The following is a 20,927-nucleotide window of genomic DNA, read 5'->3' as shown; positions in this document are numbered from 1 at the left end:
TAAAAAGGTTGTCATTTTCGTTAAAATTTATAAATAAGAAATCGTTAGAATAAGGTGCCGTAAGCTTTTCCTCATTACTTAAGGGCCAATTAAGTTTTAGGTAAGTCATGGGTTAAATAAATTCCAGACAATTTTTTTTATTTCAATTAAATCCCTTTGAATTACCTTCAAATTGTATTATTAATTTTATTGAATTTATTGATAAAAATAATACTTTTTTTGACAATCTAATTTATGGATACTTCGTTTATATCGGTTATAATTAAATGGAATCTGAATAAATTTTGATTATATTTGACATAAAAGTTTACTTAGATTAGCTTTGAATTAAACTATCTTTGAACTAATTTTCTTCATTTTTGTTTGTCCACTGAAATACATTACGTGATTTATTTCCATCTTTGAAAAACTCCAAAAGAAATGAATATTTCAAATATTGGACTACAATATGCTTCCCATGTCGAGTGAAAGCGTGCATTACCCATTATATATGGTAAAAAATATTAAAAAACTTCAACGGCTGATAAACAAATGTTTCACGCTTTCTGATTTGTGTTCAAAACATTAAAACACGTTTTATGACCATGTTTATGTAAGATGAATCTTAAAAAGAAGATTTAGATAACCAAAAGCGACATAAGACCCAAAAGTGTGTCAATTCTACATTCGCGCCCGCTAAAACATCTATCGAGAGCTAGTCTCGCTATAGACTACATGGAGTGCAGAAAATTTCGAAATTTTGATGACGTAGCTCTTACGTCACTCTTTGCAATTCAAAATAAAAATGTAGTTCCATCTGTCGTGGACGGGCGTAATATATTTTCTACTACGCGCTAACTCATAATCTACCAAATGTTTTACGTGTTATGATTAAGTAAATGAAATCAAGAAAATCAACTTTTATGAAGAGTTTAGTTCGAAATGGAAAGAGACTAGTTTTACAAGTGATACTAGATGAGGATATACAATTGTAAAATTGGTGCTGCCGTGCTTTGTAAGAGCCCTCGTACATCCATATTAACTTAAATCCTCTGTACACACTAAAACAAAGCTTTAAATTTTAAAAAGGGATGCTTTTTCACTCTTTTAGTATTTAGTGACAGTATAATAATTTCAATGGCAACAAACCGTTTTAACAAATATGTCAGATTTGTTAGGTGACTCTTCGTTTCTACGATAATATTAAGCTGATAATTTGTTCGCGATAACACCAATGCGACAGAAGAAAATAATTTATTCCAGTAACGCCGCGATTGCCTGAAGTACTTCAAAAAATGATTTCGTTTTATTAGGTAGGTATTTATATATACTTAGGGAGAATGACCATGTTGGAACGATTTTTAGCTTTGCTTCCAGGACAAAGCACGCTCTATTTCAAAGCTCCTTCCTCATTGGTTCCGTGAAACTGACATCTTCTGACGCGATTGAAGCAGCAGCCGGTGACGTTATTCCTTCCCCTCATCTTGGCGGGAATAACTAGACCATGATGGCCCAGGTTCGTCTCAACATAACCATTCTCCCTGAGTAGAAATAAATACATCCTTGGTTTAGTACATTTACCGTTAACTCGGTAGATACGGAACTTTTCCGCTAGAATAGCATCATTTTGACTTTATATCTTGGGTTGATAAAAATATTTGTTCTCTTGTTCCAGGCTTACGTATTACCCAGGCGCAAAGATAAAACAAACTTAATCCCGGCATTTCCAATCTCTCACTCATTTTCATAAATACGTGGTGGGGGGGGGGGGGGATTCAGGGGGAGGGGAGAAGGAAATGAAAGGGAAATGAAATGATGTGGTAATGGACTTGATAAGAACGCGCTCGAAATCGCGTACGGGGAACGTGGAAGAGCTCAGACGAAACTTCATTGTGAACAGGCTGATTTAGCTAGTTTCCCTTAGGGTTTTAAAGTGCGGAAAGTGATGATGCTCTTTTTGACGTGAAATTCATCGCTTACTTTTTGACGCATCGCTATCGAAACGTGCTTTACTATTAGGAAAATAATTGTTATAAATTTTGTTCCGATTACATGCAAACTATTGACAATAGTTTATCCGTGGCCATTTAGGAAATATTTTCATTAGAAAGCGCGCCTTCACGATCGATGTAAATAATCGTCGGATTTATCAAAAGAAAATATTTACAAATAGTAGCAGTGGCGTAACTAGGAACTCCGCACGCCCCCTCCCCCCCCCCGCGAAAAACGACTCTGGGCCTTTTTAAATTGCACCGATTTTAATCACAATCATTTCCCCCCCCCGCGGCGAGATGGGTCTACGGGGGCGCTATTTACGCCACTGAGTAGAAGTCGAGGGGCTGATCACTCCGCGTAATCGGTGTACAGAGCCGTACCTTTGACTGTACTAATGGGATTACGCGTAATCTTTGAAGTCCCTGCCTTTGTCAGTGCTAATCTAAGCGTAATCCGGTGTACAGACTTTCTAAGAGTGGTTAGCCCCTCGGTAGTAGTCTAACTATAATAGTCAGGCGTCATAGCGATAAAATCATGCGTTTTCTGAAAAAAGATAGACACTTTGAGAGTAGCTTAATTGCGTGACGAAAGTAAATGTTTTTTAAAGAGGGCCTTTCAAAAGGTCGCTGTGACGGCCGCCATCTTGGAAGAAAGACGGCGAGTGTGGATATCTATTAAAGCGATTATATCTCCGCCATTTATGGTTCAATTTTGGTTATTTTAACATCAACCTACCGGTTAGAAGCTATTCTTACTTATTGCGATCTCCTAATGATTGACGTAATTAAATTTTAGTTACTAAAAATTAAATTAAGTATTTTTTTAATTAAAAATAACGTGGGTTTTTGTTTGTTACTTGTAAATTGTGAGTTTAAAAGTTATTAAAAAACTGGTTTAATGAGCAAATTTTTTAAACTTTAAATTGATTTATTAATATTAAAAATTGGTTAATTACAAAAACAATATAAAGCCTTAAAACAAGTTGCTCAAGCAAAAGTCGCAACTGAAATAGGGTTTTTACTGCCAATTGTCAGTTTAGCACCACCCTACTGATTATAATATAATTTTACTTACATTTGTAAGTTGCAAGACTAATTATTTATAATAATTAATAAATAATTTTAATTGCTTAGAGTTAAAATTTATTTATTCTTTAAATAAAAATATCGAGATTTTCCTTTGTTTCGTATAAAGTGTAAGTCATAAAATTACTACATTTAGAAGCCCAATTCTTATCTTTCAAATGATATAATAATTATGAAAGTCGGTTAATTACAAATAAATATATACAGGATGTTATGGGAGACTATGTCGTAAATAATAGGGCGTATTATTTGGGTCCAACTGAATTTAAAATGTCTCATGAACATGGGTCCTAAAGCGTTTCGTTTCAAAGTTATGGGCCCTCGAAAATCGGCCGTCAAAACACAAAAACCACCTTAAAAAAGAAGTCATGTATTCTGCCTTGATCCCAATTGTTTTCAGTTATTACCCATTTGTTTTTTATGAGATTAGATAAATTAGTATCAAAAGGGCATTATTTCATTAGAAGTAGGCTACGTGTACTTGTGAATTTAATAATGATTAAGGTCTTTGAAAATGTCAACGCAGTTACAAATAAAGATGTTAATAGCTCCTTATATAAAATACGAGAGGTCACGTGATTACGTTAGTTTCAACATGCAGTTAAAGTTAGAGAGCCCGCGCATATTTTTGTTTTTGTTGAGCTCGCGCGAAAATGCACGATTCCCTCTACACGGAAATATTAGGAAGCGCGCGCTCCAAAATTTTACATGTATATGCGTATATATTATTTTATAGAAAGAGCTATTGAAATTGGACCTTTTTAATAATTTGACATTCAAGGTATGAAAAGTAATTAAATTAAAGAAACTGTTCAAAATGACCGCCTTGAGCTCTGATAGAGGCATGAGCCTGAAATATTGTCGAACCGGTTTGAAGAATCCGGGAGTGTGACGAATAGTGTCGCAAACGTCAATTATTGTTTTTGGTAGGTCGTCAATGTCGCGGACTTCAGATTTGTACACGAGGTCCTAGAGGTGTCCGCCAAGAAAAAAATCGGGAGAATTGAAATCCGGGGTATGAGCCGGTCACGGAATTGGGCTCATCGACAAATCCACCGCAAATGAAATGTCCTATTAAGGTGGTCCGCCACTTGCCTGCTAAAATGTGGTAGAGCTCCATCGTGCAAAAACCACATTTTCCCTCGCGTTGGTAATGGCACATAATCCCGAAGGGCTAACCACTCTCTGAAAACGTGTACACCGATTACATAAATATGAAAATGAGTCCAGCCTTTGGTAGTGCTAAATCTGTACTCACTTACGTAATCATTTTAGTGCAGTCAAAGCTACAGGCTTGTACACCGATTACGGGGAGTGATCAGCCCCTCGCATAATCCAAAAACTCGGGTTAGATGTTTTGCAAAAAACGCAAATACGTCTCACGATTTACCGGAGCTGGAAGAAAGTAAGGTCCAACTAAATGGTCGACCACAATGCCACACCAGACATTTACGCTAAATTGCTCTTGGTGTGTTCTAACAGTAGTCGCATGAGGTTTTATTGGACTCCACTCGTGACTGTTCTGCAGATTAATTTTTCTGTCACTATAGAAAAGACAGCTTAAAAGACTAATTTCGGATACTCGTCATCTACAGCACCACTATCCACAAGCCATGGACAGAAAGCAGTTCATCGAGGTTAGTCCCCGTCGTTAAGTGATTGAACTTTTTGAATATGGTAAAGGTGATATTGATGGGTGTGGAGGATTCGGCACACCATAACGTGATGAACTCCCAATCGCCTCCCAAAGTTTAGGGATCATCGTTGAAAATAGTAAGTACCGAATAAATACACATTTGTATTTCATAGCGTAAAATCAATTAGGAACTTTGAAATAGTAGCAAAAAATAACATTTAAAAAACCAAGTTTGAAAAATTAGGTATAATTACGTGTTCTTCGACGTCATCTGGGACGTCTTGAGCTCTATCAAGATTGTTAGAAGGTTGAACATGCACTCGTTCTTTTAAACGGCGCGGCGATCAACCGCCTCGATCGTGCGTTGATCTGGTACCCGTCGTCGAGGAAATTGTTGCTGATACAATCTTCTTGCTTCGTTACTATTACCTTCAGCCCTTCCGTACATCAAGTGCATATCCGTGTACTCAGAAATTGTAAAACGAGCCATAATTATCTAAATATCAAAATAAAAATTTTTAGCCAGGGATTCCAACAGTAGACCTGTTTCGCCCTTTTGTGGCTCATCGGTGCTGTGTAGGAACTCTGGCTTTACTCAGAGATCTGCCGATATCAGTAAAACTAATAAACATTCAGAGTGCCCTATATGTGAGCAGTCCATTGCAATTTAAAGTGAAATTCTTCACCAATTATTGCATGGCGGTCGCTATTCAGCAGACATCTTTTACGCTCGGGCTTCTGTTGAATTCCAACGTTAATCTAAATGTTTGATACTCACAAATCAGTCATACAATTTTCGAAGCAGCACGTTATTTTATACCTAAAGAATGAACCATTCTGTTGGGAAGTAGTACAAAGTCTAAAGTAAATCACCACCATCCACTAATTGATTAAAATTATTATCTGGATGTATTCTAGCCAATTTTTTTCAAAGTTCCCGATTAATTTTACACAATGAAATACATAACAAATGTGTATTTATTCGGTACTTACTATTTTCGACGATGACCTCGGAACAAGTACCCGGGAAGCGATTGGGAGTTCATCACCTTATGGTGTGGCGAATCCTTCACGGCCATCTATATCACCCTTAACACCTTTAAAACGGTCCATCACATAACGACGGGCACTATCCAAAGTGAACTGCCTTTCGTTAATGGCTTGTGGATAGAGTTGCTGTAGATACCGAGTTTCAGAAATTTGTCTTATCAGCTGACGAGGCCATTTTCTCCCGTGACGGAATAATTAATCCGCATAACAGTCACCAGTGGAGTCAAATAAACCCTCATGCGACTACTTTTAGAACACACCAATAGCAATTCAGCGTAAATGTCTGGTGTGGCATTGTGGTCGACCACTTAGTTGTACCTTACTTTCTTCCAACTCGGTTAAATGGTATTTTTATTACATTTCATATTTGTACCTTGAATGTTAAATTATAAAAAAGGTCCAATTTCAATTAACATCTTTATTTGTAACGGCGTTGACATTTTCAAAGACCTTAATAATTATTAAATTCACAAGTAAACGTAGCCTACTTCTAATGAAATAATGCACTTTTGATACTTATTTATCTAATCTCCTAAAAAACCAATGGGTAATTACTGAAAACAAATGTGATCAAGGCAGAATACAGGACTTAACTCTTAAGGTTGTTTTTGTGTTTTGACGGCCGATTTTCGAGGGCCCATAACTTTGAAACGTAACTCTTTGGGACCCCTGTTCAATTAATAATGATAATAATAATCAGCTAGGCTAATACCCAAGGCACCACCCTAGGACCCAAAGAATACGCCCTTTAATTTATAACATAGTCTTCGGTAACAACTTGTATAGCGTTGGAAACAAGTTGATCAAGCTAAAATCGCTGTTGAAATGAGGTGGTATGTTGTTATATAGAAATATGGTTATTTTAGCACGTACTAATGATTAGAACCTACTCTTACTTTATTCCGTATTCACACTATAAAATTAATTAGGCGAATTGAAATGCCAAAAGATATTGCCTCGAAAGTTGGACGTATGAACGACACTTAATTATAGTTTAGTTTCGGTTTTTTTATACAATACAACTGATTTCTTTGTGTTGAAAATCAATAGGCGATATCAATTATTCTTTATTTAACGATAATAATAATTATCAGTTAATATATTCGATTAAAATTTATCTAGTCTAATGTCGATGAAGTAATCAAAAACTATGGAACACTTTTAAATTGATTAAGATCTTTGCGATATGAAGATATTTAGATATTTTTATTTACAATCAAAACTGGTCAAGGGTTGAATGAAATTGATCAAAATTGACCCCTTTTAATTTTATTCAGTTGTTCTAATTATGAAACTATTTAGATATTAAATTAATCAAAAGTATAGAATTATCTGTATTTAATCGAAATGTTTGTAGATAATGAATAAGTAATTCCGCTCTCCTGAGGTAATTAGCACCAATAAATCATTTTTGCTCTAGCTACGATTGGAGCTTTAACAACTTAATTTCATGGCAATAATATTTCATTTTGATAGAGCCCAGGCACGCTTTAAAGTACTCTGCAACTTTATTACGTAGAGTATAATAACTATCTTTAATATTAATTGAGCAATTTTCATAATTAATATATCATTTGAAAGGTTAGAATGTGTGCTTCTAACTGTAAGTATTTTTATGACTTGCATTTTATGAAAAACAAAGAAAAACATCGATACGTTTTATTTAAAAAGGATTTATTTTAACTTTTTGCAATTAATAAATTAATTTAATTAGGTGAGCAATTAAATAAGATTATACTCTAATCAGTAGCGTGGGGCTAAACTGGCCATTTTTCTAGAGTGATAACAGATAAATCCCACGAACAGCAATATAAACTATTTTAGAAGCGATTTTAAGCTTGATAAACTTGTTTCAAGGTTAAATATCTTTAATAGCTTAGTTTGAAGCTAAAATGTGCAAAATTAAATAATAAATGGCGGATGTACCAGGAACTTTGATTTTATGATTTTTGTGTACAACGGGAGTTCAAACTCTGCAGAGTTCTCGAGACTTCACAGGAGTTCTCGAGACTTCACGGGAGTTCACGAGAGTTCTAAAAAGTTCTAAAGAGTTCTAAAGAGTTCTTAAGAGTTCTTAAGAGTTCTTAAGAGTTTTTGGGAGTTCGCGGGAGTTCGAGGAGAGTTCTTGAGAGTTCTCGGGAGATCGCGGGAGTTCTCTACAGTTCAGGGGAGTTCATAAGATTTCCAATAGCAAATGTACACCTGATATATTCAGTCCCAGAAGGCACGTAGAAACCACTACTTACAATTATTACAATAGTTGTGGAAATTGTAGAAAGGATTCACGTACTCGTTCAAAAGTTACAGTCATTAATGAAAATTGATGAGCGGGGCTTTTTCACAGTCAATTTTAAAATTATATTTGGAGAAGATTTACCAGATATTAACCTATGAAAGTTGTCAATATAGCCGACCTTGGGTTAAAAAGGCACACCTACATTGTAAGATCGGTTGGTCACGTGGTCAACGGTTCGTGAATAGGACATCCGACTCTTTAGTCTATGTACGGGAAGGTTTATTAGTATTTTTGGCCGATATATCAATCTTTGCTTTCGAAAGAGCAATTTTTAATTGTTGGCCATCTGAAAGATCTTGCATAATATCGACATAAGGACCAAAAAATAATTATGGGTTGGCCGCCCGGAAAATAAGGTGTTACGCAAAACGCTATTGGGTGGTTGACCAGCTGTAGGACTCAAAATTGCGTGGTCAACTGATTTTAGGGTAGGACATCCCGACTGAAATAGTATTGTTAGAGGACATAACCACTGACCATGTTCGTACTTCCTCACAAGTTCCTACTCATTTTTTTACGTTTGCCAAAACATCAATCTCCTCGGAAGAATTTGCCCTTGGGTGTATGAACTACTGGACACGGTACTCAATGATATTTCGCCATTAAAAGAGTCCTCCAAAAAAATGTTGTCCCGGTGCTATCCCAACCAGTAGATTATTTTTTATTTTAATTATAAATATTACAAATGTTATTGCATTAAACCAATTTCCAATACCAATAGAATAAAAAACCAATTTTAGACCCAAAACGTTATTATGTTACGAAAGCAACAAAATAAGAAATAGAAAATACAAATTTTAAAATTATTAGAATGTTCATGAAACGTGAAATATAATTGCAAGAACCTATTTTATAGAGAAAGACCAGCCCGTTGTATTATAGGTCTTAAACAATCAAATTGATATGGAAAAACAAAAGTTAAAGCGAAAACCAAAGCTATAAGTGAAAGCACTAATAAACAAATTTCAATATCAGTAGAGCAATAAACCAACTTTTGACCTAAAACGTTATTAAATTAATTAGGCAACAAAAATGAATAATAGAAAATACAAAATTAACAATTATGAGAACGCTCAAGAAACGTAAAATATATACATGCGAGAAACTATTTTAAAGACAAAATTCAACCCATTGTATTAAAGCTCTTAAACAATCAAATATATATGGAAAGTTAAAGCGAAAACAAAAACTATAAGTGAAAGCATTCATTGAAACTGCGTGGACTCACCACGACCACACAACGAAGCCGATAAAATGCAATGCAAATAAAAAACCGAAGACATGAACTATCCCTCACATCATCAACACTTTCGAGAAACGAAAGAAAAATATTTCAATTAACTTTTTGCTTGGTTGGGTTATTCTATAACTAGGAATCAAGAAAATGTCAATCCAAATACCCACAGTAATACAAATTGTAATAGCAGAAAAAAGCAATAAACAAATATATAATAATAACCAAATCAAACAACAAGGTAATTCAAATACTTAAAAAGCCAGAAAAAAACAATCCATATACCCACGGTAATGGAAATTGTAATAGAAAAACCAAAAACACTTTACCGTTAGCAATTCCCGGCTTATAAAACACAAAAAACCCTTAACTGAATAGTGAAGGCTAAACAATCTTGAGCGCGTATCTCAAAATATAAAACCAACGTAACCACATAAATGAAATTGTATTACATATTTAAAGCCGATAAGAAAATATGTAAAATAAATTACGAAGTTACGAGTAAAGTAAACGAAAAAAGCGCGTTTTATACCACTTGAAATTGTATTTATAAATGACCCTTAACGGTTCAAAAGTACCGATAGACAAAACAATAAGTAAACCACCCACAGATCTACCATTTAACCCTCTTATCTCTGCTGACTGCGCTGAAACAAGATTTGACCTTTAAAATTTCATACTTAAAAAAATGTAGACTTTAACAAGTTGGCAAGCCCAAATATACCTCTCCTCGGAAGAATGGTCCCTAGTGGTATTAATTTCTCGACACGACCCCCAAAGATATCTCCGCAATTCAGAGTTATTTACGAAAAACGTATTATCGGTTCAAACCCTGCCCGGTATAAAATTTTAATTTTAATTTAAATAATTGAGACGAAACAATCGAGTTTAATTTATTCAGAATATTATAAATTAAGTAGTTACAACAGCGAGTTAGACTTACTAAAACAATGCACAATTGAATTTAACCCTTTTTACAGTACATGTTTATCAGTTGAATATAATACTAAGCAAATTTAAATGAAAGAAATATCTACAGATGGTATTTGTATTTTTCTCGCTTACGAAATACTTGCCGCATCTTTAACGCTCATTTTATTTCAACGCTCGTAGACTTCCAGTTGATGTTGTGACACATACCGCATGAAAAAGACCAATGCCGTCCAATTTCCAATATCATATAATGACTCGCACACCCAGGAAATCATTGACTGCGTTAGAAATCGTAGATATCCAAATATCCACACCAAATATATTTACCAGAAGCAAAAACCTTACCATCAACAAAGCACAGAGAGCCACTTGACTAACCGCCAGCTCTTAAAGCAATTAACGTTAAATTATCTCCTTTGAATTAACACAACTATATATAGGTCGTTAAAAATACCCGTAAATAAATAACAAAAAAACTAACAAAGTGGACCACCCACAGGGTCTACCCTTTAACCCTCTTATCTCGGCTGACTGCGCTAAAACAAGATTTAACCTTTAAAAAAACCAGATTAGGCCTTCATAAATTCATTAATAAAAAAAGACTTTATTACCTATTATGCTTACGATGCGTGTCTTAATTTCAGTGAGCCTAAGGAGCTATCGGTGGTTCTGTGGTAGAGCGCTCGATTGCCAAGCCGAATGGTCTGGGTTCGAAACCTGGGTGGCGCATTTGTTTTTAATCAATAGAGAAACGCTAAATTAGAATTTTTTCGATGCAATAATTTCAATTTCAATTCTATTTCAATTAAACCAAAATTTCCTACTCTATTAAATACGCTTCCGATAAAGCTGAAGGTCTAATTTTCAATAAGGCGTAACAAGTGTCGGTGGTTCTGTGGTAGAACGTCCGCCTGTCAAGCAGGAGGTCTCGGGTTCAAATCCCGCCCGATGCATTCGCAAATTGATACTAAGACGAATACCGTGTACAACTGGTGGAAACCCTGCCATTGGACGTTGAAAGGTAGCATTACACTCAGCACTCGGTCCGTCCCAAAGTCATTAAGAAGAAGTTGGAGAGAAAACGCCCATATAAACACAACAGACTCAACATGCACAACCATCAACAAATTCAACACTCACAACCTACGTATAAACACTACAAAAACGTAAAACACCAAACCGTCACGACGGTGAGCGAAAAAACACCCTCCAAACTAAACCGCAAATGAATCCGTTAACGCTCACCGTCACACGGTGGTTTTGCCAACCCTTCGAGAAACTGCGAACGCAGAGATCTCGAGAAACTGCGTACGCAGTGATTACACTTTGCACCGAAAATGCGAACGCGTTCGCAGGCCTGACAGACCCACAGATCCACAGACATACACGGTGGTTGTATAACCCCTCCTAGGGGACTTTGTCCCCTCGGAGAGGTAAAAACTATTAATATACTGTTCCGCTTAAGCTTAGGGTTCGAAACCCGCCCCATGCGATCGCAAAATGATAACTATGACGTCTACCGTTAACATTTGGTGGAAACCCTGCCATTTGCATTTTAAGACGTTAACCGTATCCCTCAGCACTCGGTCCGTCCCAAACGTCGAAGATTCTTCACGTACAATCAGAATTCGCGAAAGAAAATTATAATACACCCAATGACCAAAAGAGGGCGCTTTGGCCCCCTCGGAGAGATAAAAACCATTTCATGAGCGAGTTGGCGCCCCTATCTTGCTGGTTGCGAAATAGTCCCCTCCTTTGACCCCCTGATAACATGGATAGTAGATTTTAGAGGATCGGTAAAAAGCCTTGTTTTTATCCCCCGTAACTGTTCGAAAAAAGAGTAAAGATAAACGCGAAGTAAATTTTTACGCCAAAATGTATTTTTTCACGTTTTTATATATTAAAATGAGGTACTAAATATCAGTTGATAGTTTTTATTGATTTAAAAAACCAAAATTAAAAATTAATAAAATATAAAGCGCAAAAAATTACGTAACAATATCAACCGCATTATATTGCCATTTTGGAATTTTAAGATCTTGTGTGGTACAGACGACCTTGCAAGACTCCCTCGGAGTCTCTCGGGCTGATTGATACGCGGGGAGAAATAAAATACACTTTGGAAGGGTATCGAAAACCTGTCCTCTTAATTTACTGTCCATGCTGATACGACCCGAAATTTATTTTCTGCTTACCCTGCCCAGTTAAATATACAATTATTACAGATAAAATTTGGCCGTATTGGTCAAAATGAATTAACTACCATAACACGATATATAAAATACCAAATATTGAAAGTAGGCTCTACATTATTATTACTATTAGAAGCCGTATTTGTGTAAACCAAAACAAAATAATTGATTTAAAAAATTCAGAAAAAATTGTAAGTAGCTTTATGTCCAGTTTTAAGAAAAACTATACTAAGTAAAATCGTAAACAAAATCATAACTATACCACCTATACCACTCGATTTATAACCATCTATTCATATTTTTAAGAAAGTATAAAGAATATATTAACCGTTTTAGAACGGCGGCGTACTCGCTTAAGTCGAAACATGTAACGCGAACCTTTCTATAATTTTTAAAAATAAATCGTTTTATGGCTGATAATCGTTGTAAGTTTTCTTAATCTAATATAATAGTTATACTAGTCGGAATAAAACAATTATTATTAAAAAGTGTAATATAATAAGGCTGCAAAATCAAATACTTACGACATCTCAATAACAAATGGGTAAATCGCAAATAAAATCTTAATATCTAGAATTTTTAGAAATATATATATCCAGTATCTAAGAGTATAGTTCAAAGTATGTGTGTATCAATTTTCGTAGCTGTATGACAATTCCGAACAATTGATTATCATGGGCTCCATTTACATCATATAATGAAGAACATAAAACAATTCGGTGCATAAACAAATAAATAACCAATTGCAGTAAATTTACTACATATAACATTTTAAGTTGAAGTGTAAGCGTGTATTTATGGAAAATCGCTCTCATTGAAAAGTTTCTTTGAGCCTATGAAGATACATATTTCATTTGAGTTGTCAAGATGGATATAATCTGTAGTTTTTCTATGGCCACCAAAACTATAGTTCCGCCACTGGAAACGACCCGCAAAGAAGTTGGGTAAAATAACCTTTATTATTAAATTTGAAAAATAGTTAAGCTGCAGCAACGTCTATTCTAACAATTTAAAAGGTGTGAGTTATTAGAAAAAAGCTCCCATATTAGCAGCTCAACTTTGGTTTTTAATTCAAAGCATTATCAATATAACCCCTATCACGTGAAAAAAATTCAAGCTCAAAACTATAAGCAGACTATCCCAGGCGTATTGACTTTGGTCAGTGGCTTTTGACGAGAGTAAATCAGAGAGGCTAATTCCCAATTATTCTGAAATCTTCTGATGAGGTGAGTTTTTTCTCGTCGCGGAATAATACATTTCCACAACAATATCAGTGGAGAAAGTAAAACACTCACGCGACTAGTGTGAGATCACACCAAGAACCGTTTGGTTTAAATGTTTCTTGTGGCCAAACAATTAAAATGAGCTACTCGAAGTCGTGCCGTTATCAATGAGACAGTGTATATTGATTTTTCACGTCGGTACACCACCGCATTTCTGCAGTGAGGTTAAAGCCCAAGTGGATAGGTAGAGGCGGAATGGTTCTAAAAGTTCTAAAGTTTATTGAGCTGGCAAAAGGCGAAGCCCATCACGCCAGAAGTAGAGTATTTACAGAAAGAAAATACAGGATAATAGTAACAGCAATAGGTTTAGTAATCTAAGCCTAAATACAGTTTTAGTTCTTTGGAGAATTTTGGCCGAAGCGGGATACACTTTAAGTGATCTGGTAGCGAGTTCCAGTCCTTTACTGAAGATGGCACAAATGAGTTTCTCCGGACTGACGTCCTCATGAAAGGGAGGACATAAGAGCCACCAGAACCCTCGCGGGGGACGCTTCCAAGGCGAGACCGAAGCGCTGAGCTCGGAGTACGCCCCACCCGACTTATGGATCACCGAGTTTATTGCCGTGAGACGCTTGACCATCCGACGCGACGTTAGAGTTGGCCAGCGGACATTCTGGAGAACCTGGGTTATGCTATGGTCCCAGGAGTAACCCACAGAGGTCGCGAACCGAACGGCCTTTCTTTGGACCATTTCCACTTTGTGCGAACCGGCGGCCGTGGACGGAGACCACACTGATGAGCAGTATTCTAGTATTGGAATACATAGGATTTGACGGCAGAGGACTTGGTGGGGAAAGAGCACCCATAGAGGTGGCGTCGAAGGAAGCCGAGCGCGCGATTGGCCTGGGAGACGATGTTCGAGACATGGGCGTCCCAGGAGAGCGTGGAAGAGATAGTGACGCCCAGGTATTTGAAGTTTGAGACGTGGTCGAGGCCAACACCGTCGACCTGGTAGGCGTGGTTTCCTAGCCAGCCCGATCTCCTGGCTTCAACTCTCGCGATTATTTTCTTTGGGGCTATCTCAAGTACATATTTTACAGCAGTGATGTTTAAGGTGAAAAAATAGTTCGATAGAAGGCGAGTAGCGATTTTCAATACATTAACACATTAAGAAAAGATTTGAGTCAATTTAGTAAAGTTATTTAATAAAATTGCGCATGTCGGTAATCGTTTTAAATTCAGCTAAGATAAGACATAAAGTCAACGAAGTTTATGCATTTCTTAATATATTCTTGAAGATATTTAAATGCGAATTTAAATTTGGAAAACAAAATAGATAATTAATATAAATCAGCTAGACTAATACCAAAGACACCACCTTAAGCCTAAGTCCTCTAGCGACTTTTAATACCTTTAACCAGGTCGCCGGGTTACAATGCGTATAGGAATGTGGTGGCAAGCCCTTCATGCCACTCGAGCTAACAGCTCCCTACACTAACTATTACCATTAACCTCTACAAACATTTTTATAAATATGGGAATCCTCTCTAACCAGTGGGGAGAGAACTTGCAAACTTAAGGGGAAGCATTGTGAAAGTTTAAAAAACGTGACGTGTTTGCGCTTGTTAATCTAGAGTTCTATAGCTCGGATTACTAAGAACTCTTCGGTTTTGTAATCACGAGGTCTGGTTCTAAAAAACCTTCGAACCGAATTTGGATATCGCTAATGGTTATATAAATAATTGTACTTAAATTTGGATGAAATGCGCTTACAAGCTCTCACAAAACACCGTTTATCTCGTAAATGGCTAAATATAACTTCACGAGATCTTTTTGTATCGTGATCAGCACAGTTCAAACTATAAATTGTTCGAAGGCAATTGGATTCCATCGTTTAGTTAATTATTAATTTAACTTGAAAAAGTACCTAAAATTAAATATATTTGGCTGAATTGTTTAAATACTTTGAAAGTCGATATTACTCTCAAATTTATAGTACATTTTACGAAACATGTATTCTTTCATGTGTAAAAATAATTATTCAATTATCTTAAATAGATATTTAAATAATGAGCATTGAACTTGAACAATAATGCTGATACATATCAACTTCGCGCCTGGTATTCTAGAAAACCGTTCAGACTAGAGTTTTGGGAAAGGTTTTAAGTTCATCTGGAAGTTTCGATTTTAAATTTGTTCGAGGCGAATTTTAATCGAAGACTTGGTAAATTTTTTATATGATGACAAAATTAAGCAATATTTAACATATTTCGTCATCATTTTTAATATACTTCAGTACTACGAAAATCTTTTAGTTTCATACGCTTCGTAAATTTAACCTTACTTTATTGAATAGAAAAAAAATTAAAAATAAAACTATTATATTTTGGTAACTAAACACATTATCTAAAAATTTTATAATTTGATAAGTTTTCCTATACTCGGATCTGCACGCGGGGCTACCTAGAGGTTGTTTTCCAAACTAACGAGAAATAAAGAAAAAAAAATGTGTAGATGGCAGCATGAAGGTTTTCGAAGAGGGATTTTTTTTTTAAATAACGAATGGTACTACTATAGAAGCCTCACGGAGGTTTTTGGTAGTAAAGGTAGTAGAGTAGAAAAACGGACACACTTCTTTCCTCCCCCTGAAAACTATGACCCCTTCTTTGGCGGACCGCGATTAGCTACGCTTGTCCATCAAATCTACTCTCCCCTCCGCTTAGCCTTTCTTCATTTGCGTTATTTCATATTGGGGCTCTCTACCCGTTTCAGTCTATGTTTTCAGGGAGCTCTAAAGCGTTCGCGCTACTAGGCTTAATTCACCCGGTTTCCCATTTTTGAAAGTATTAGAGATACGCTACTTTCATAAACTAATCTGATAACTATTAAAGTTGTTGTCAGATCGTTTTGATAATTATACTGTAGCCGCGTTCACACTAGATACTTTGGAAAAGTTTTGGAAAGGTTTCAAAAGCAGAATTTTAAAAAACTTTATGTCAAGATAATTTATCGTTTGCTTGTTAATCCAGCTGATACCGAAATTTTACAATTGGACTTTATGAAACCGTTTTAAAGCGTTTCCAAAGTCTCTAGTGTGAACGCGGCCTAAGACTCTTAAACTTTTAAACGAATATTTCGATAATTTAACCCTATAGAAGTTGAATAAATTGTTTAATTCGACGTATAATTTGGAATGTTAATTCTAGTATTAATAAATATTTCTGAGAAGTTCACAGGCTCCCAGACAATAGTTCTTAGTGAGAACTATTGTCTGGGAGCGTTTTGTTACGTTTGGAATTTTTTAGGTACTTAATATTTAAAATTGTAACATCTTGCGGTCCCTGTCGTAAAAAGTAAGAGAGGTTAAAAGTAACGTAAGAGATACTTTCAAATGTTTCAATTAAGAAGGCCCTCGAGACGAGGGGTCGGACATTTGCCTGTTTTTTGTACGGGATTTTGGATTTTTGAAAAATCCAGGATTTTTTATTGTGGATTTGTCATACAAAGTCTATGGGAGCAAAATTCTTGGATTTTGGATTTGTGGATTTTTTTCCACATTTTGTACGGGATTTGGCCAAATGTCCGACCCCTCGCCTCGAGAAGACCACGGTATTTTATAGAAAGGTTGATAGCCAGCCCCATAAGAAAAAAGGGGCCGTGGAGTAGCGGATGACGCTTTGCTCAGGGTCGTAGCCAGCAAAAATTGCGCCCGGGGGTTAAAATTTGGCGCCCCCTAAAAAAAGTAAAAAAAGTATTGAAACCGATATTTTGGTGCTCCTAATGGTTACTCAGGCCAGTGACGCCCGGAGCGGTTGCCCCACTCGTACATGTCTAGATACGGCCATGCTTAACATTATGAAGAAATTCGAATATTTGAGAGCTTTGAAACGCTGGTGTATACATACAGTAGATAATCACGAAGAAGTCGAATAAATGCCGTATTAAATAAATAATTACGTAAATAGGATATAAATGGGTAAATAAAAGTTTAAATACATATATGGCGGAGTTGATCGGACAACTAAATAAATAAATAAATAAATATATATATATTTACTTTTTAACTTTCGAAATATTCGGCTTAGGTCTTTTTGGAGTGGTTTCACCGTGGATTAAAGCTGTCGACTGGGCAGGTGTATTCTCCGATTTATCTCGTGTGCTAGCCCCCTGCACCGATTCAGAACATTCCGATTCAAACGCTTTACGGGGAGGAATGAAAAGTTTTGGAAGGGGTCCGAACAGATATGAGTGTGCATAAAGTAGTAGGCCATTATTTTTAAGCCGTCATTGGCGACGCCATTTAGATGTGAAAACCTCTGTGCCAACAAGAGTCGTGTCTTGTAGGCGCTAACCGTAACCAGGATTTGATATCAGGGGGGCACGCAATGGAAACAAATAATAAAAAAATAAAAAAATTTACATACAACCATACGGTTCAAGGTGGGCACGGCCCGATCACTCCCCCCCCCCCCCCCCCCGCTGGTTAGATTATACTCCTTGAAGCACTGGTTGCTAAAAAGCGCCCCCCGCCCTCGTTTTGTTTCCCGAAATAAAGTGGCTGTAAAGTTTATCTCGCTCTGAATGTTTTTTTTCATTTATCCAAGCCATTATTTTCAAATTATTAAATTGCCGTATTACTTTTTGCTGGATTTGTCACCTGTCCGGGCTAGGGGGACGCTGGCGTAGGGCACTATGATGATAGGCCTCCGGTGGTATGGTCTCTTTTACTAGGTACCGAGGGGCTGACCACTCCGCGTAATCGGTGTACAGAGCCGTACCTTTGACTGTACTAATGGGACTACGCGTAATCTTTGAAGTCCCTGCCTTTGGCAGTGCTAATCTAAGCGTAATCCGGTGTACAGACTTTCTACGAGTGGTTAGCCCCTGGCTAGGTACACCGGGCTATAAATTCTGACACACTGTATAAAGGGAAATACAAATTTATTCGAAATCGAAAAAAAATACCTAATTCATTAAATTTAATATTAGCTTAAGTTACCGATTTACCGATTTAATCAAATTATTACTGAAATATCTGGAAATATATAGTAATTTCATGTTTTAAACTGCCAGGTTAGCTTGGTGGTTATAAATACGAGTGAAAATCGTGTTAGTCCTCAATAGGCGCGTGAGCATAATTGAGGGGGGGGGGGTGTAAATTCACATTTTTAGCTGGCCTCTCTGCATTAGGACGGAACGTCCGTTTCCTTACATTTACCTGTATAATATGGATTAAATAGTTTCCTGACAACGGTTTGTAGGGTCAAATTGGCAGGATTGAATAAATAAGCGGTTTTTTTGTTTAGATTTCATCATTGATATATTAAAGATTTTGTATATCCACATATTTTATCATCTATGATACGACGATAATTATCGTAAGGCTGACGACTCTGATCGCGGCAAAGTTACTTCACAGTATCGCGCAGTGCTGACAACGATCTGTGGGATCGAAATGGCACAATTTAATAAATGAATTTTATTCTGGCTTAGAAATAGGGAGATAACAGTCCCGGTGGGCAGTCCTGGCATTAGCCATGGCGGCCATCTTGGTTGGAATTTTTTTTCAATAGGGAAAAGCATACAATCACTGGTATGTTAAAAATTAACTGTGTACCACTCTGAGAAACACTCAAAATATTTTCTCCATAATAGGGAGCTAACAGTGTAACGTAGGCCAATGTCACCTATGCTAAAACCTATAGATAAAGATTTTCCACCCAACATGGCGAGCGCGGGGCCAAATCGGTACTAAATTTCGGAAAGGGCATTTATTTATGGTACCTAAAATGATTTATTTCTTCAAAAAATATAAGAGCATAATGTCATTCTAGAGTGACCAAAACGTCCCTTGGACTTTCAGCGGGAGGGTAACAGTTAGAGGCATCATCTTGAACGGAGAAATTACCTCGAAAAAAAAAAACACGGGGCCTTCTACAAAAGTAAAATGAAACTTGAGGTTCAACGGTATACAGACCGTACTGATAGTGCAGAGCAAAAAGACGTATAGCGAAAGGCTAGAGAATCAACGCGTTGACAGGGGGGTTACAATTCACGCAGGCCACGCAAGGGGGGGAGATTTTCTGGATGGTAATTTTTTCTCCTGTTTTCGAGTTAAGCCCCCCCCCCCCGTTTTTGAAAAGGATATTTCTCGCAAAAACCAAATTTTTTAACTGACACGTTTACGATTTTTTTAATTAAATAACTAAAAGCAGAGGGTCATTTAAAATTTGAGACGGCTAAGTTGGAGAACGGGTATCGTAATTTGATATACCAAAATCAAATCTACTATATCAAGTCTCCAATGTCCAACGCGACGAATCGAAAATTACGAAAAACCTTCGTCCAATGAAGACTACGAACGAAGGAAAATCTCTCCCTTAAAATATAGTTACATTCTTGTTTGTATATATTAATAGTCACCAAAAATTCCGGACCAAATAATTTAATATAGCGGTGACAATTTAATTCATATCGAAATTTTGAAGTTATTTGTTGCTTATACCGGTCCCAAAATAGAGAAAAATACAGCTGAACCAAAAACGTCATATACCTGTATAAAACCTACTACCCACAAAATGTAAAGAAAGCGGTGCCAACCCTTTTTCGAAGAATTACTCGTCTATTGACGGTGAAAATTGACCGGAGTGGAGATCTCCCATGGAGCCAATACCCTACCCCCCCCCCCCCCCCTAACACGCTATCCTCCGCCACGGGCCAAACAATAAAGTTCGTCCGATTCAGTCTGGCAACGGGTCACCTTGAAGCGATATTCTAGGTAACGTTCGATACGTCGTACAATCTTCTTCCTTACACCTTTTCACGCCTTACCAGGTGAGCTGCAACAAGACCTCACCCCATAGAATTTATTTAGGGGGAAAACGGTTCCCACAACCATTCTATTTCGCTATATAAAATGCTACTAAACGTTTAAAAATATTGCAATAATAAAACGAAATAATTATTTTATTATTAAGTTAATATATTTTATAAATACGAATCTCACGAAGAATTCATGAATTCTGTAATTTTTTTCTACATTTTGCTAGCTTCAATATAATTATTTTGTAGATGGCGCTGTAAGTTTGGAAGTACCTGCGAAAAGTGCAACGGTCAGCGCCATCTGCTGATTTATTTTGCTACTAATAGTTCAAAATGCTTAACGCGGAAGGAGTGGTTCCAAGTTTTCTCAGAGTGTCATAAGTTGGAATTAAACCCGGCTCCTCTGGCTGCGAGGCGAAAGTGCTAACGGCTCCACCACCCCAAGGTTATATTCAATTCCTCTTTGTTAATAAATGTTGAGC

At 36.6% G+C, this 20,927-nt stretch overlaps 1 protein-coding gene across 3 annotated transcripts in view; it reads left to right on the top strand.

Annotated features, from left to right (window-relative positions):
* LOC149921095 (calcitonin gene-related peptide type 1 receptor-like) overlaps positions 1 to 20,927 on the top strand; it is a 317,091-nt gene that overhangs the window by 275,191 nt on the left and 20,973 nt on the right. The window contains exon 1 of one of the 3 annotated variants that reach the window (XM_090162557.1): positions 20,791 to 20,890. The exons of the other annotated variants lie outside the window; for them this stretch is intronic. The gene's annotated coding sequence lies outside the window, so the exon portion shown is untranslated. Of the gene's footprint in view, positions 1 to 20,790; positions 20,891 to 20,927 lie in introns of those variants that run through there. 3 annotated transcript variants of the gene reach the window in all.

This window comes from Leiobunum rupestre, chromosome 11 (genome assembly GCF_980474605.1).
Source record: "Leiobunum rupestre chromosome 11, qqLeiRupe1.1.hap1, whole genome shotgun sequence".
Taxonomy (NCBI): Eukaryota; Metazoa; Arthropoda; class Arachnida; order Opiliones; family Sclerosomatidae; genus Leiobunum; species Leiobunum rupestre.
The sequence above is the reverse complement of the archived record's forward strand: the minus strand, read 5'-3'. Positions and strand labels throughout refer to the sequence as shown.